A 13,721-nucleotide genomic window follows, 5' to 3' on the forward strand; every position below is an offset into this window, starting at 1 on the left:
AAAAGCCTTTTGGATTAAGATATGGTGGAATATTCAAAGAATTTTTAGAAGGAGGGTAAAATTTACCCCACAATTGTTTTTGCTAAGTATTGTTACCGATTGTGATACTAAGGAGGTTATACTGATGTTAAATTTAATTACAGCCGCAAGGTTGTTAGTAGGGCAATACTGGAAGAAGGAATCTCTGCATACTTTGCAAGGGTGGTTTTTTAAAGTATCCTATCTGGCGGAAATGGCAAAGATTTCGGCTTTTTTAAAGGATCAATCGCAAGAGAAGTTTTTTGTGGTATGGGAAAAATGGATAGATTTTATACAACATAAGTTGGATATAAAAAAAATATTACTTAGTTTATCGATAATTTATATACAAATTTTAATATTTTATAGATTGTATTATTTTTTCTTTTTCTTTATATGTTTTATTATTATTTTACTTTCTTATATTTCTTTTCTTCTTTCTTTTTATTCTTCTTTTTTTTAGGTATTTTCTTTTTTTTCTTTAATATTTATCTCTTTTTTATATATATATTATTGTTAATTATTCTATTAGTAGTTTAAGTAATGTATTTAGACTTATCTATGGTTTATATATATATTTTTTTAAGAATTCAAGAAAATTTAATTAAGCCTATATTCAGCTCTGGGAAAGTTGAGGGAGGGAGTGGGAGGGTTGGGGTGGGTTGGGGAGGGTTGTTTTTTCTTATTTTGTAAAATTTTAAAAATTTTCAATAAAAAAAAAGAAGCCGCAGCTAAGGTAAATGCCAAAGCTAAGTCTAAATCTGGCAAGAGCTCAAGCAAGTCAGCTGACAAGCAGGCCGATCACTCGCACCAGGCCCTGGAGAAGCAATTCTCTTGGCCTCAATGATTGTCAGCTGGGGAAGGGTGCAAATCAACCACTTTCCTTGCTTACAGCTCTCGCAGTGGACTCGCAATCGCTTACTTCAACACGGGCATGGTCCCCAGAGTGAGAGCTTCAGCAAGTCTCAGTACAGACCTTTGGTCAGGGAGGCCCATCCCTCTTTGGGGAGGAACTCGAGCCGCCGGGCCCCTCCACGGAACCTATAGTGGCTTTTACCCCGACTGCAGGAGGGCTTCATTCTTCACAGGATCCTTTCTTTACTGATCAGTTGCAGGCCATGATATCGCAGGCAGTCCTTCAAGCAATGGCCTCCTCAAGTCATCAACGATCTTCTCCCTGCCAAAATCTTCATCAATGCCAACCGTCTCAGTACGACCCACACTGCTTGACCCCCTAGTTCTGTCTTGCCCCCCCCCATTCACCAGGATCTGATTCTTCCAGCTCCTCTGATTATGACTGCACTGCAGACCAGTGGTCAATTTGTGAGGAGCCTCCACAAGATCCTCATCCCATGGCAGGGCTCTTTAACGCTTTGCTTTTTTCATCTTTACTTCACAGGGCATGTGCAGCGGGTAAGATCACTTCCTATTCCCACCCCAGAAACTTCCACTACCCAGGACACGAATCTGCTATTCTCGGAACCAGTAATCTGGCGTCAGCAAATCCCCTGTCCCCCTTTATTCCTTAAAAATATTCAGGGACAATGGGAATCCCCGGCCGCACAACCTTCACAGGGGGGAGTTGAATGCAAGCTAGTAGATATGCCCCCAAATTTAACAGATCTATTAGAGGTGCTTAAAGTGGATGAATCCCTAGCCCCACTATTCTCAGCAGCCAGGCTACCAGCAGATGTCTCTGATGCCCTTAATAAAGGAATAAGTCTTCCTTTCGAAGCAGAGGGGGTCGTCCCTTCTGTTGCTCCAAGTGACTTAGGGGGGACCCCATCTCATTGGCAGCAGACTCGCTCTCTTCATCCACCAATGGGAAAACACAACCACAGACTCCTGGATACTACAGACCATAAGGGAGGGTCTGTCCCTGGAGTTCATAACCAGACCCATAGATCATTTTGTCTCTTGTCCAACCTTGAGAAACCCAATAAAAAGGGGTCTCATGACAGACACCATTCGGCATTTATTAAGCATCAGGGCCATAGAGGAGGTCCCAGCGGACCAGGTAGGAAAGAGATATTACTCCATCCTGTTTGTAGTCCCAAAATCCTCAGGGGGATGGAGGGCAATCCTCAACCTCAAGGGCCTGAACTACCATCTCCAGTATCAGAAGTTCAAGATGCAGACGCTCCATTCCATCTTGGGCAGCGTCAGGCGAGGGGATTTCATGACCTCAATCGATCTCACAGAGGCATATCTACACATCCCCATCCTCCTGGATCATCACCAATTTCTGTGGTTTTGTCATCTCAACCGTCACTTCCAATACAAGGCCCTACCATTTGGTCTGTCCTCTGCCCCCAGGGTTCTCACCAAGATCCTGGCAGTTCTGGCAGCACACTTAAGATTGGCCCCGGTACGCATCCAGTGTTACCTGGACGACATTCTGATCCAATCAACCTCGATCCCGACTGCCCAGTCGGATCTGGCCCTTACGATCAGGACTCTTTAGGACCACGGATTCTCGATAAATTTCCAGAAAAGCCAGACGGTCCCCTTAACTGCCTCTTACACGTGGGCGCGGTAATAGACACAGACTCTTGTCACGTGTTCTTGTCAGAAGACCGTCGAAACAGCATCCGAGACCTGGTCCTCAGGATCTGCAGGGAGTAGGTAGTGACACTAGCTTTGCTTTCCCAGCTACTGGGGAAATTAATATCTTGCATAGCGATAGTGCCTTGGGCCAGATTACATGCCCAGACCCTCCAATAGTTCCTGCTCCCGTTCCAGAGACTGTGCACCAGTTCCTCCAACCAACTGGTAAGGGTTCCCTGTCAGGTCCTCCGCTCCCTCGACTTGTGGACATCCTCAGCCATGCGCAAGGGGACTCTCTTCAAAGAGCCTCACCGAATTCTTCTGACCACGGACGCAAGTCTCTTCAGCTGGAGTGCGCACCTCCAATCTCATTTGTCTCAGGGTCAATGGTCGCGGTTGGACCTGAAGCACAACATCAATTGGTTGGAGCTCAGGGCGATCCATCTGGCTCTCTAACACTTCCGCATCGAGATTGGGGGGCAACATGTGCTGGTCCTCATGGACAAGGTAGCCGCAAAGGCTCATGTGAACCGGCAAGGGGGCACTCGTTCCAGGTCCCTCATGATGGAGGTTCGGGCGTTGGGCTCCTGGGCAGAGACCAACCTGCTTTCCATCAGGGCCGAACACATTTCGGGAGAGGCGAACCGGCAGGCGGACTTCCTCAGCAGGTCAATAGTGGACCATTCAGAATGGTGATTGCACCCGGATCTCTTCATGGAAATCACAGACAGGTTTGGCCATCCAATTGTAAACCTGTTTGCCTCGCCGGAGAAAGCTCAACTTCCCAGATTCTTTTCATGCTTCCCCTCTCGGAGGGCGGAGGGGACGGATGCACTATGCAGCCCATGGCCACAGGGCCTATTGTATGCCTTTTCTCCTCTCCCTCTGCTTCCAGCAGTTGTCAGGAAGATCCTAGAGGAACAGGCAGAGCTAATATTCATGGCACCTCATTGGCTGAAACGACTGTGGTTTGCAGACCTAGTGAACCTTTCCACGACCTCTCTGTGGCAGATTCCTGACAGTTGCATACGTTTAACGCAAGGGGCTCTACAACATCTAGACCCCAATGGCTCCAATTGGCCGCCTGGCGTTTGAACGTCACACCCTGACTCAGGAGTCATACTTGTCAGCAGTGATTGACATGATTCAGGCTGCCAGGAGACCAGCGACTAACCGCATTTACGATCACACTTGGCGGAATTTCTGTCATTGGTGTGACAAGAACCACTTGAGTCTGTCCAAAGTAATCATCCCAAAGGTCTTAGACTACTTGTTGGCGGGCATCAATAAGGGGTTGTCATCCAACACCATTCGAAGGCAGGTAGCAGCTCTTTCCACGGTACTTTCCTGGGACAGATTAGAATCCTTGTCTCAGCATCCCATGGTCCGCTCCTTTCTCAAAGGAGTTACGAATAGCAGACTGCCCGTGGTCCATAGGTATCCCTCCTGGGAACTACCCCAGGTTCTACAGGCCCTAACTGCCTCACCCTTTGAACCCATTAGAACCTGTTCTTTGCGATCCTTGTCACTTAAGTTTGCTTTCCTGATTGCCATTACCTCCTCCAGACGCATCTTGGAGCTGGCCGCTTTATCTATCAGGAAAGACCTGTGCACATTTCACGAGGACAGGGTAGTTCTCAGATTGGATCCTTCCTTTATCCTTAAGATAAACACAGTGTTTCATAGGGCACAGGAGGTTATTCTCCCAAACTTTTGCCCCCGTCCATCACATGACCTGGAATGGCAATGGCACACATTGGATGTATGCAGGGCCCTGTGCTGTTACATCAAGTGCATGGCGGCCTTTTGTCAGAAGCCCTATTTGTCTCATTTCAACCTTCTTCCATGGGGCAGAAGGTATCTGCCTCTACCATAGGCAGGTGAATCAGGTCGTGCACAATAGGGGCGTATGTGTCGCTTTCTCTGCCAGTTCCAAGTCATGTGATGGCACATTCCACTCGCATTGCTGCGACATCTCTGGCATGGGCAACATAAGCATCTATAGAGGATATTTGTAGGGTGGCGACATGGTCTTTGCCTTCCCCTTTTGTTAGGCATTACCGACTGGACAAATTTGCATCTGCTGAGGCTTCCTTTGGTCGACGAATACTGCAACAGGTAGTGCCAAGACCAGGGACACAGGTCCCAACTGACTCCCTCCCATAGGGACAATGGGGGCTTTGGTAAGTCCCATTGGTGGATTCTTCATCCATCATGCTGGAGAAGGAACATTGGCTTACCTGAATGCCTCTTCTCAACATGATGATGAAGAATCCATACCCACCCCTCTAGAGGTCAGTTAGGCCACGTGTCAGGGGGTTGCTTCTTTTTCCCTCTCTTGGGAGTCATCACATCGGACTATTGTCATTGGCTCTGCCGTCGTTGAAACTGGGAGGTACCAGGCAAGGATGGGCGTGACAACTTTGACAACTTAGTCTGATTGGGCAGGAGGACTGAAATAACCCATTGGTGGATTCTTCATCATCATGCTGAGAAGAGGCGTTCAGGTAAGCCAACGCTCCTTTGCTTCACTGCTTGACTGGTATTTTTGAGTTGTTCATAAATGATGTGAAGTAATAACAAGAGTTTTAACTGATATTACTAGATTATTACAGTAGTAAAGCCAAAAGAAATATAGTGAGGGACTGCAAAAGAAATTGTAACCGGAGGAAAGGACAGTAGGCTACAGTGTAAAATGATTAATATTAGAGGAAAAACATCTGAACCACATGCACAGAGATGGAGTCATTAACCAGACAAGGAAATTCAATTGAATTAGCAATAGCATGGAGTGAAAACTTAATTCTAACGTTGGACGTTGTTTAAAAAAAATTATCAAATTGTGTATGTGTATATGTATGCATTTGTTTTATATCTCTATACAGATAGCTTGAAGTGATGATGAAAAAGAAAACAAAGTTGTGGCTGTCGTAGTTCAGGAATGGTCACAGGATTCTGATTTAGGCATTTAGTAACTCCATAATTTTAGACTTTCACAGGGTCTAACAGCAAGCATAGTCAATGGGGAAGCTGGCACAAAATCACATTAAATAATATGATGTCACATTAAATGATTACAAATGACCACAGCCAGAACTGCTGTCGTGAGTCAGCATGGTCTTGTGATATTTAGCTTTACAGCTATGTTACTTAGCAATATGTGGGCATGATGGCTCAACGGTTAAGGATGCTGAACTTGTGAGATAGAAAGCTGACAGTCTGAGCTTGAGATCTGAGCACTGTGTGACGGGGTGAGCTCTTGTTATTTTTCCCAGCTCTTGACCACCTAGCTGTTTGAAAGCATGCAAATGCAAGTAGATAAATAGGTACCACTTTTGGGGGAAGATAACAACATTCCATGTGTCTCAGCATATAGTTATGCTGGCCACAGGACCGCGGAAATATCTTCAGACAATACTGTCCCCCTCAGCTAAGAAATATAGATGAGTACCATCCCCTGGAGTTGGACATTACTAGACGGGAAACCTTTACATTTACCTTTACTTAGCAATGGATTGCCAATTTTAAATATAGTTGTTAAGTGAGATCTACCTGTTTAGTAAATGTACATTGAATATTGTGTACAGTTCTGATTACCAGATTAAGAAATAATTAAAAAGTACAATAATTACAATTGTACTTTTTCTACCAAGAGCCTTGGTTTTACTTCTACAATTTAGTGCAATCTAATTGGAGTAATGGCTACTAATAGCCAAATCAAGTCTAGTTTTCTTCCTTAATAGGCTAGGCATCTGTATATATAACTATTTTGATATCCTAGTTTGATATATCATATGAATTAGGAGACAATCGATATGATATTAAGATACTATTTAGTTTGAATTTCTGTTTTAGGGTGTTATGTGATATAAAATCACATCTCTATACCAATAATACTTGAAAAGCTTTCATGTGTCAAAAAAGCCAATTTTCTATGCTATACCTTCTCTTATGATCTTTATTTCCTTTCTGTATCTTGGTATAAAACATACATAGCAATGTCTCCATGAACCTTTTCAGGAAAATTATACTTGATATTGCTTGGAGCATTGTGTCTGACTAGGTAATCTAATATTTACAGTGTTTGCAAAAAAAAGCAATGCTGAGTTAATACTACTACATTTGTAGTTAAATTTTCATTCAGATACAGATATACATATGATATTCATATATGGAACCCATTCTCAAATTCATTAGAACATTGATTTAATTACTACTGATAATATAGATTTTAGTTTTGTTTGGACAGTCCTTGCCCCGCTGGGTGTCAACTGTGGTAAAAAAAAATTGGGTTCATAACTAAATAATCTATTGATTGATTTGATTTGATTGATTTGATTTATATAGCCAAAAGTGAGTCTGGTCAACTTAACAATTAAAAGCATTAAAAATTAACAGAATAAGTCAATCATTGCGTATTCCATTCAAGATCTGCAGTATTCTATGCCAGGGCTTTTCAACCTTTTCAAAGATTATACCACTTTTAGGACATGACGGCATTCGAGTACCACCAGTGCTTAGCAAGGAGTCAAAAACTTGATGACTGGAAAAAAAAGGGGCAGAATTTTGGGTTTTACTGGTTAAATTCATTTGTTGTTATAGAAATAGCTAGTTTATTACTACTATGTAAAAGTAAAAAATTGAGGTTCGATGTTAATGCTTCATTCTAATGCAACAGAGGAAGTCAGAAGTCAATGTTTTTTCTTTTTCCCTTCTCCCCCTCACTTTTTCCCCTCCTTCCTCCCTACTGTGTCCTACTATCTGCTTTTGTATTTTTGTATTTTATTCCATAATCTAATAAAATGTTACAAACCATAAAAAAAAGGAAAAACGTACCGGTTTTAATTTCTTAGGTGGCGGTTCCTTTGCTCTCAGGCCACATGGAGGACCTCCGGAAGTGCAGGCTCAGCCCAGCCTTTCTCAAGGGGTGCCTGGCTGAGCTTACCTTCTTCTCAAGGCTGCTGCTGCTTGGCTCGCTCTCCTTGTGCGAGAGAGCAAAATGTGGGTCAGAGGGAGGCCACTCCCTCTCCATGCGAGGAGACCCGTTTTTTTAACCAAAGCATCCTCAGCCAAAGGATGGGAGAGTTAGGAGGAGGGGACAAGGGGATGGCAAAAGGACAGCAGGGCTGGTCATGGCCAAGTGCTATGGCAGGACTTCCCTCAGACCCTCCCTCCCTCTCATTATAATCTACTTTCCTACCTTCCTTCCTTCCTTCCTTTCTTCCCTCCCCCTTTTCTTTTTCCTTCCCTCTTCAGTCTCCTTTCTTTTTTCTTCCTTCCCCTCTTCTTTTTTCCTTCCTTGCTCTCTTCCCTTTTTCCTTTTTCTCTTTCTTTCCTCTTTCCCTTTCTCCTTTCCTGTCCTTTCTTGGATGCTCAAATGCAAAAGGGGAAACATTTCTCAATGCCTCCTTGCCTTGTGATCAAATGCCACTTTTGCTGGTAGTTTGTGGCCACTTAAAAGATAGAGAACAAACCAGGCTCAGTTTATACCGTGCTTGCATTTAGTGGGGGCGTCCATAGACAACACTACAGCAAAATTATCAAAATGGTGGCTCTTCTGTTTTTTATGTGCAACAGCTTTAGGATTTAGGAATAGAGGTAAGTTAGTTGCTTTTCTATTAATACATAATCCTTAAAAGGGCTCTCTTGTAAGGATCCTGCCTTGGTCTAATTCAGACTGGAAATATAGCAAAGGAAAATATTTTCCCCACTCTGCTTTGTCCTGTTTTCTCCACTGGAAATGGCTGTTAGGAACTCACCAGGAGGAGATACTTTCCTAAGAACTCACAATTCAAGAATACCAATGTTAACTTGGATTGCCAACAAAGTTCTGTCTGTAACAAAATAGAACACAAAATTGCTTTCTCCTTTGAACTGGGGCATTTCCAACCAAGTTGCCTCTCCTCCCTCCCTCCCTCCTTCCCTCCCTCCTTCCCTGACTCCTTCCTTCCCTCCCTCCCTCTCTCCCTCTCCTGCTTTTTTTTTAAACTGCCAGCAGGCAGGCAGTGGTGGGCAGAGGCTTCACATTTTGACCCTCCCTCCGTCGTTGCTTCTGCGTGGTGCTCAGCTCACCTCTCCCAGACCTCCGCATATGTTTGTGTGTGTGTGTGTGCGGGCAGGTGAGTAGGGTCTCGCCCCTTGCCGCCCCACGGCCTCAACAATGACCTTCTGCGATGGCAGGCTGCAAACTAATGAAAACTGGGTGGTTTTTTTTTGAGTACTTGTTTCTTTTTCTCAATGTACCGCCGATCACATTGCACCCTGCCCCGTGGAAGGCTGCAAAAAGCTCCCATCGCAGCTTCTCTTATTTCTCCTATTATTTTCCTCCCCAATGTCACAGTGTGGAGCTGTAAGGAGTATGATGCCCTCCACATGCGTGCACATTCGCATGCACGCACACACACATACACACATACATATACACACATGAACACATGCATGAGTCTGGGAGAGGTGAACTGATAGCCACACAGAGGCTTTATATAGCTTTATAGCTAATTGACCAATTTTGCTGTTGTGTTTTGACCTTTCTCCTCCTAAACATGTATAACTTGTCTTTTCCTGTCTTTTTGGTTTGATTTATATTTTATACATTCAAATTAAACTAAAAGAAACTTCAGAATTCCATCACCTGTCACACATTTGTTCACAAAGCAAATTTATATTTAGAGCTTTTCTTTTGGGAGAGGAATGGGTTCTGCCTTGCATATTGAAAAAAACTGATGATGGAACTCAAAGAAATCCTTACATACTTTTACTACTTAGCAGTAAAGTTCATATTTTTAATATGTAAAGTAAGTAACTTTAGCAAGTCACCTTCTTTGATCATGCACTGCAGTCCGTATTGCACTTCATAAGGGTGTTTATTCCCCGCTTGCCTCCCTTTCCTGAATTGAGAGGTTTCTAAGCCTAAATATACAAATATATTCCTTTTTTCCCCATATATTTTATTGATTTTTTAAAATATAAATCACTTAATAGTTGGTAAACTAGGTTTGCTAGGTTTACATTTGTAAAGAAAAATCATTAACAATTGGTTTCTATAATCCATAATCTACATAGTACATTTAGTTTATTTCCCCAAAATGTCTTCTTTGCAAACCTTGAAATAATACAGTTCTTATTATTTTGATAAATAAGTTACATATATGATTTTTTCCCCAATATTCGTAGAAATAATGATCACATCAATATAATATTTCTTTTCTACCTAATCATTCTGGTTGCCTCATCTTATATCCTGTTACAGTCCTTATTTAGATTTATTTCTCCCATAAAGTTCAAAGTATTCTTGCTGGTTAAATTTTTCTCAACAGTTAATTACATTTAAAGATTTAAATCCATTTTTCCCACATAAACCATCTCAACACTTTTACATTTCTTAAAGAATAGATAAAAACAGTAAAGAAATGGAAAAGAGAGCAAGAGTAAAGAAACATAAAAAGTAAAATACTACTTAAAATATATATTCCTCCTAAGCTAATATATATTCATTCCCAAAATTTCTTATTCTTTTTAACCATGATTAAAAATATATTTAATCTTTAAATATTCCATTTAATGTGCCTAGTCATCTAATGCTTTAGCTCTTATTCAAAACATTTTTTATTTTTTATACATTATAATTTCCCTAAATTCAGACACATTTAATTATCTAAAACATTTCCTTCATCTAGGCCAGACATGTCAAACTCGTGATGTCATGTGATGTCACACGATGTATTGGGACTGTTTTGCCATTCCATGTGACGCGTCCAGCCCGCAGGTCGGCAGTTTGTCACCCCTGATCTAGGCCATTTCAGCAGTATTATATTACTTATATCAAGAAATAAAATAAAAAAGGGGGGAAAAGCATACAATATTATTTAAGGAATTCATCTCTCTTAGAATAGAAAAGGGAAAATCAGATTCCTCATCCAGTTTCAAGCATGCTGTTTACTGTAGTGCTGGTTAGTTCTTTTGGACTCTGGTTGCAAGTAGCTTGGGCTGATCGATGAAATACAGCCTTTCTCCTGTCGGGTTAGAAGGCTTTCCCCAAAACGAATGGAACAACCGCCATCATTCCAGAGTCACCGGGGCACCCTTCTTTCTTTGCCGCCTCTCCAGGGCGGCTTGGACCCATTAGGGTCTCCAGGCAGGACGAAGGTTGGCCATCGGGGTACGGCAGTCTGCATGCCCGCAACCAGTTGCTACCACACAGGACTGGAAGTCCCACAAATATATTCCTTTCCCCTCCTGGAGTTCTAACAGGTGGTGACATTATCTTTTCTTCCACATGTTGACCTCTGGTCTCTGAGATCTATTTTGAAATATAAACAAAAAAGTCACTTTTTGTCTCTTTTCTTCTTCATATAAAAGGATCACATTATGCCAGAAATATATGAAACAAGAATGAAGAAATGGCCATCTAGACTTGTACTTAACTGTACTGAGAATGGTTCAGAAAACTGTATTTCACATATGGAAATATTCAGAAATGTTTTTCCTAGCACCATCAAAGTCAACCTAGAGGAAATAACCTTTTAAGATGATTGCCATCAGGATGGGAAAAAACAAAACACCTACATTTTCTTCACCGAGTCAGACTACCAGTTCAATAATGGCATCAATAGATCTATCATTGACAAAATTGCCATACATGGATATTTTGCTCTGCTATTAATAAATCTGAAGCTATTCTCTTTGGATTCTGCAGTAGGCAGAACAGTGTTTCCAAGGATCCTCAACAGAAGAGGGAAAACAGAAATATAATATCTTTCTACTTACAGTTCTCTTAGACAAGCAACTTCCTCTCAGCATTCCATTCCAGTGGCTTTCCATTAGAGAAAATTGCCATCTATTCTTGCTTTGATCTGTCATATCAAATAAGATACCAATATCTGCATGATCACTACTCCTATTTTTCCTGCTTTGCCAGTGTGAGTGTGACATTGATTGACAGAGGGGAGCTGAAAATTTTCTGACCCCAAAATCTAGTATTGTGATCCATACCCGAAGCAAAAGGAATATATGCCTGTAAATATGATTTCCCATCACCATGCTGCATAGGTCAGTACTGACTTATGTTATTTAGGGGCCACTGATGCCAAAACTACTACAGAAGACCAATTTATAGTATTAACATACCAACGGGGAATAACCTACAATGTCTCAACACCAGATAATCCCAGTGAATCATACATCTCATTTGTCCCAAATACAAGACTTAGATTAGTTACTAAGATCTGCACAAGAGACTGCAGGATAGGCATTGAAAAATCACTGAGAACTTGGTTCTCAGAAGAGATGACTTTTCAAAACAATTCTGTAATTAAAAATAAAAATCAGTTAACAATAAAAAGGGAGAATCTAAATAACTCTGGTAAGAAAATGCAAGATCTTTTTGTAGCATATTTTTCTAAATTTATTTATGGTAGGTACAGGCAAAGAAAGATCTGGGGTCTGGGGACATCATTTAGCATCAGTTGTGAGCCTGGTTACCAGTACAGACCTTAATGTACCATGCCTGGTGATATTATTATTATTATTATTATTATTATTATTATTATTATTATTATTATTATTATTACTACTACTACTACTACTACTACTACTACTACTACTACTACTACTACTACTATAGAGAGAGGCTTCTTTTTCCTTATTTCATGATGAAATTAAATATAAGCAAAACATTTTCCATGTCAATATTTCAGCATTTGGGTTGGTTGTTGGTTGTTTATTTCTAACTATGTTACTATTTTCCTTTATTTCAAAGAAATCAAGGCAGATTACATAGAAAAAAGATAAAATCATAATAAAATAAAAAATGTAAAATAATGTCACAGTAGCAATTGCAGACCAAGTCCACCATCTATTCAAAAGTCTGTCAAAGCAGAATGTTTTGGGTAATGTGAATGAGAAAATGGTTTCCCATAACTCAAAGAATGAGGTATTTCATAAAGTGGTCATGACCAAGGACATCACCCAGTCCATTTACCTTACATTGAGCAGTCCCTTTGATTTCAGCTGATTGTGGTGAAGAGAGGCAAACCAGTAAGTGCATAGATTCTAAACCATATAGGGATTGAAACATAAAATCAATACCTTGATTTGAGTCTGGAAGCAAATAGTTTGAGTTATTGCCATTTCTTTTTCTAAGTATTTCTGTACTTGTTTGATGCATGGTTTTTGAATGTTCCTAAGTCCAGTAACATTGTCATGGGAAGAATATTCTCCCAGCATCCTTTTGATCATATGGCATTATTCTTAGCTAATATATCTCTTGCTTGGCCTGTATCAGCACCAGCTCACAGCAAAGTGATCAGACTTAGTACACACCGCTAGACAGCAAGCCATGAATTGGTTATGGAACGGCATTTTTTTTACTACTTCCATCTGTCATCAGAGATGACTTTCAAATGAGAAGGAGAGTGTGTTCAGTGTAAGTACCAATCTGAGGCCATTGGAACTGGCAAGACAATAAATCTTGGCATATGAGGAGGAGGTTTGTTTTTTAATCTTTTAACTATTACTGAGGTGCAGTATAATACAGACTAATAATAATGACTAATTTACACAATTGAGCAACAAACAAAACAAAAAAATAGCAAATAAAAATCACATATAGATTTAATGGAGTGAAACATTTCACACTATATAGCACCAATAGCTAGAGATCTGCCGGGGACAATCAGAGTATGATAGTGGTGCTGGGTCAAAACTCCAGAGTTACTTTCAAATAGATTGGTGAGTCATTTGGAAATGATTTGTGTCTTATTCACTGCTGGGGAAACCAACACCAGATCTCTTTGCTCTAACATTAAAACTGTCAATTAGAATTCCTATGTAGGAATAATTATGTCTATGTCTCTAAGGAGCTTCCTTTCATAGAAATAGATAGAGGGTTTTTTTTTGTTTTGTTTTTGTAAAATGGTCAAAAGCACATAACAAATACTAAAAATATTATAGTTGGAGTAGAATTATTTTTTTTCTCCTTTCTGCATGGAACAGAATTTTTACTATAGCAAGATAGTTTAGGAACTAGGGTATTTAGTAGCAATTTTTCCTTCCTTCTGTTTAGTATTATAGCACTGTTTGACTTGTGATATTGCTAACTTGTTCTGAGATCAACTAGAGTAAAGATGACTACATGGCTAACTTCAAAATATTTTGAA

General features: G+C 40.7%; 1 protein-coding gene across 3 annotated transcripts in view; it reads left to right on the forward strand.

Annotated features, from left to right (window-relative positions):
* Positions 1 to 13,721, forward strand: part of GBE1 (1,4-alpha-glucan branching enzyme 1) — a 131,957-nt gene that overhangs the window by 43,692 nt on the left and 74,544 nt on the right. The window lies entirely within an intron of this gene.

This window comes from Crotalus tigris, unplaced genomic scaffold (genome assembly GCF_016545835.1).
Source record: "Crotalus tigris isolate CLP2741 ecotype Arizona unplaced genomic scaffold, ASM1654583v1 scf7180000023726.963151, whole genome shotgun sequence".
NCBI lineage: Eukaryota > Metazoa > Chordata > Lepidosauria > Squamata > Viperidae > Crotalus > Crotalus tigris.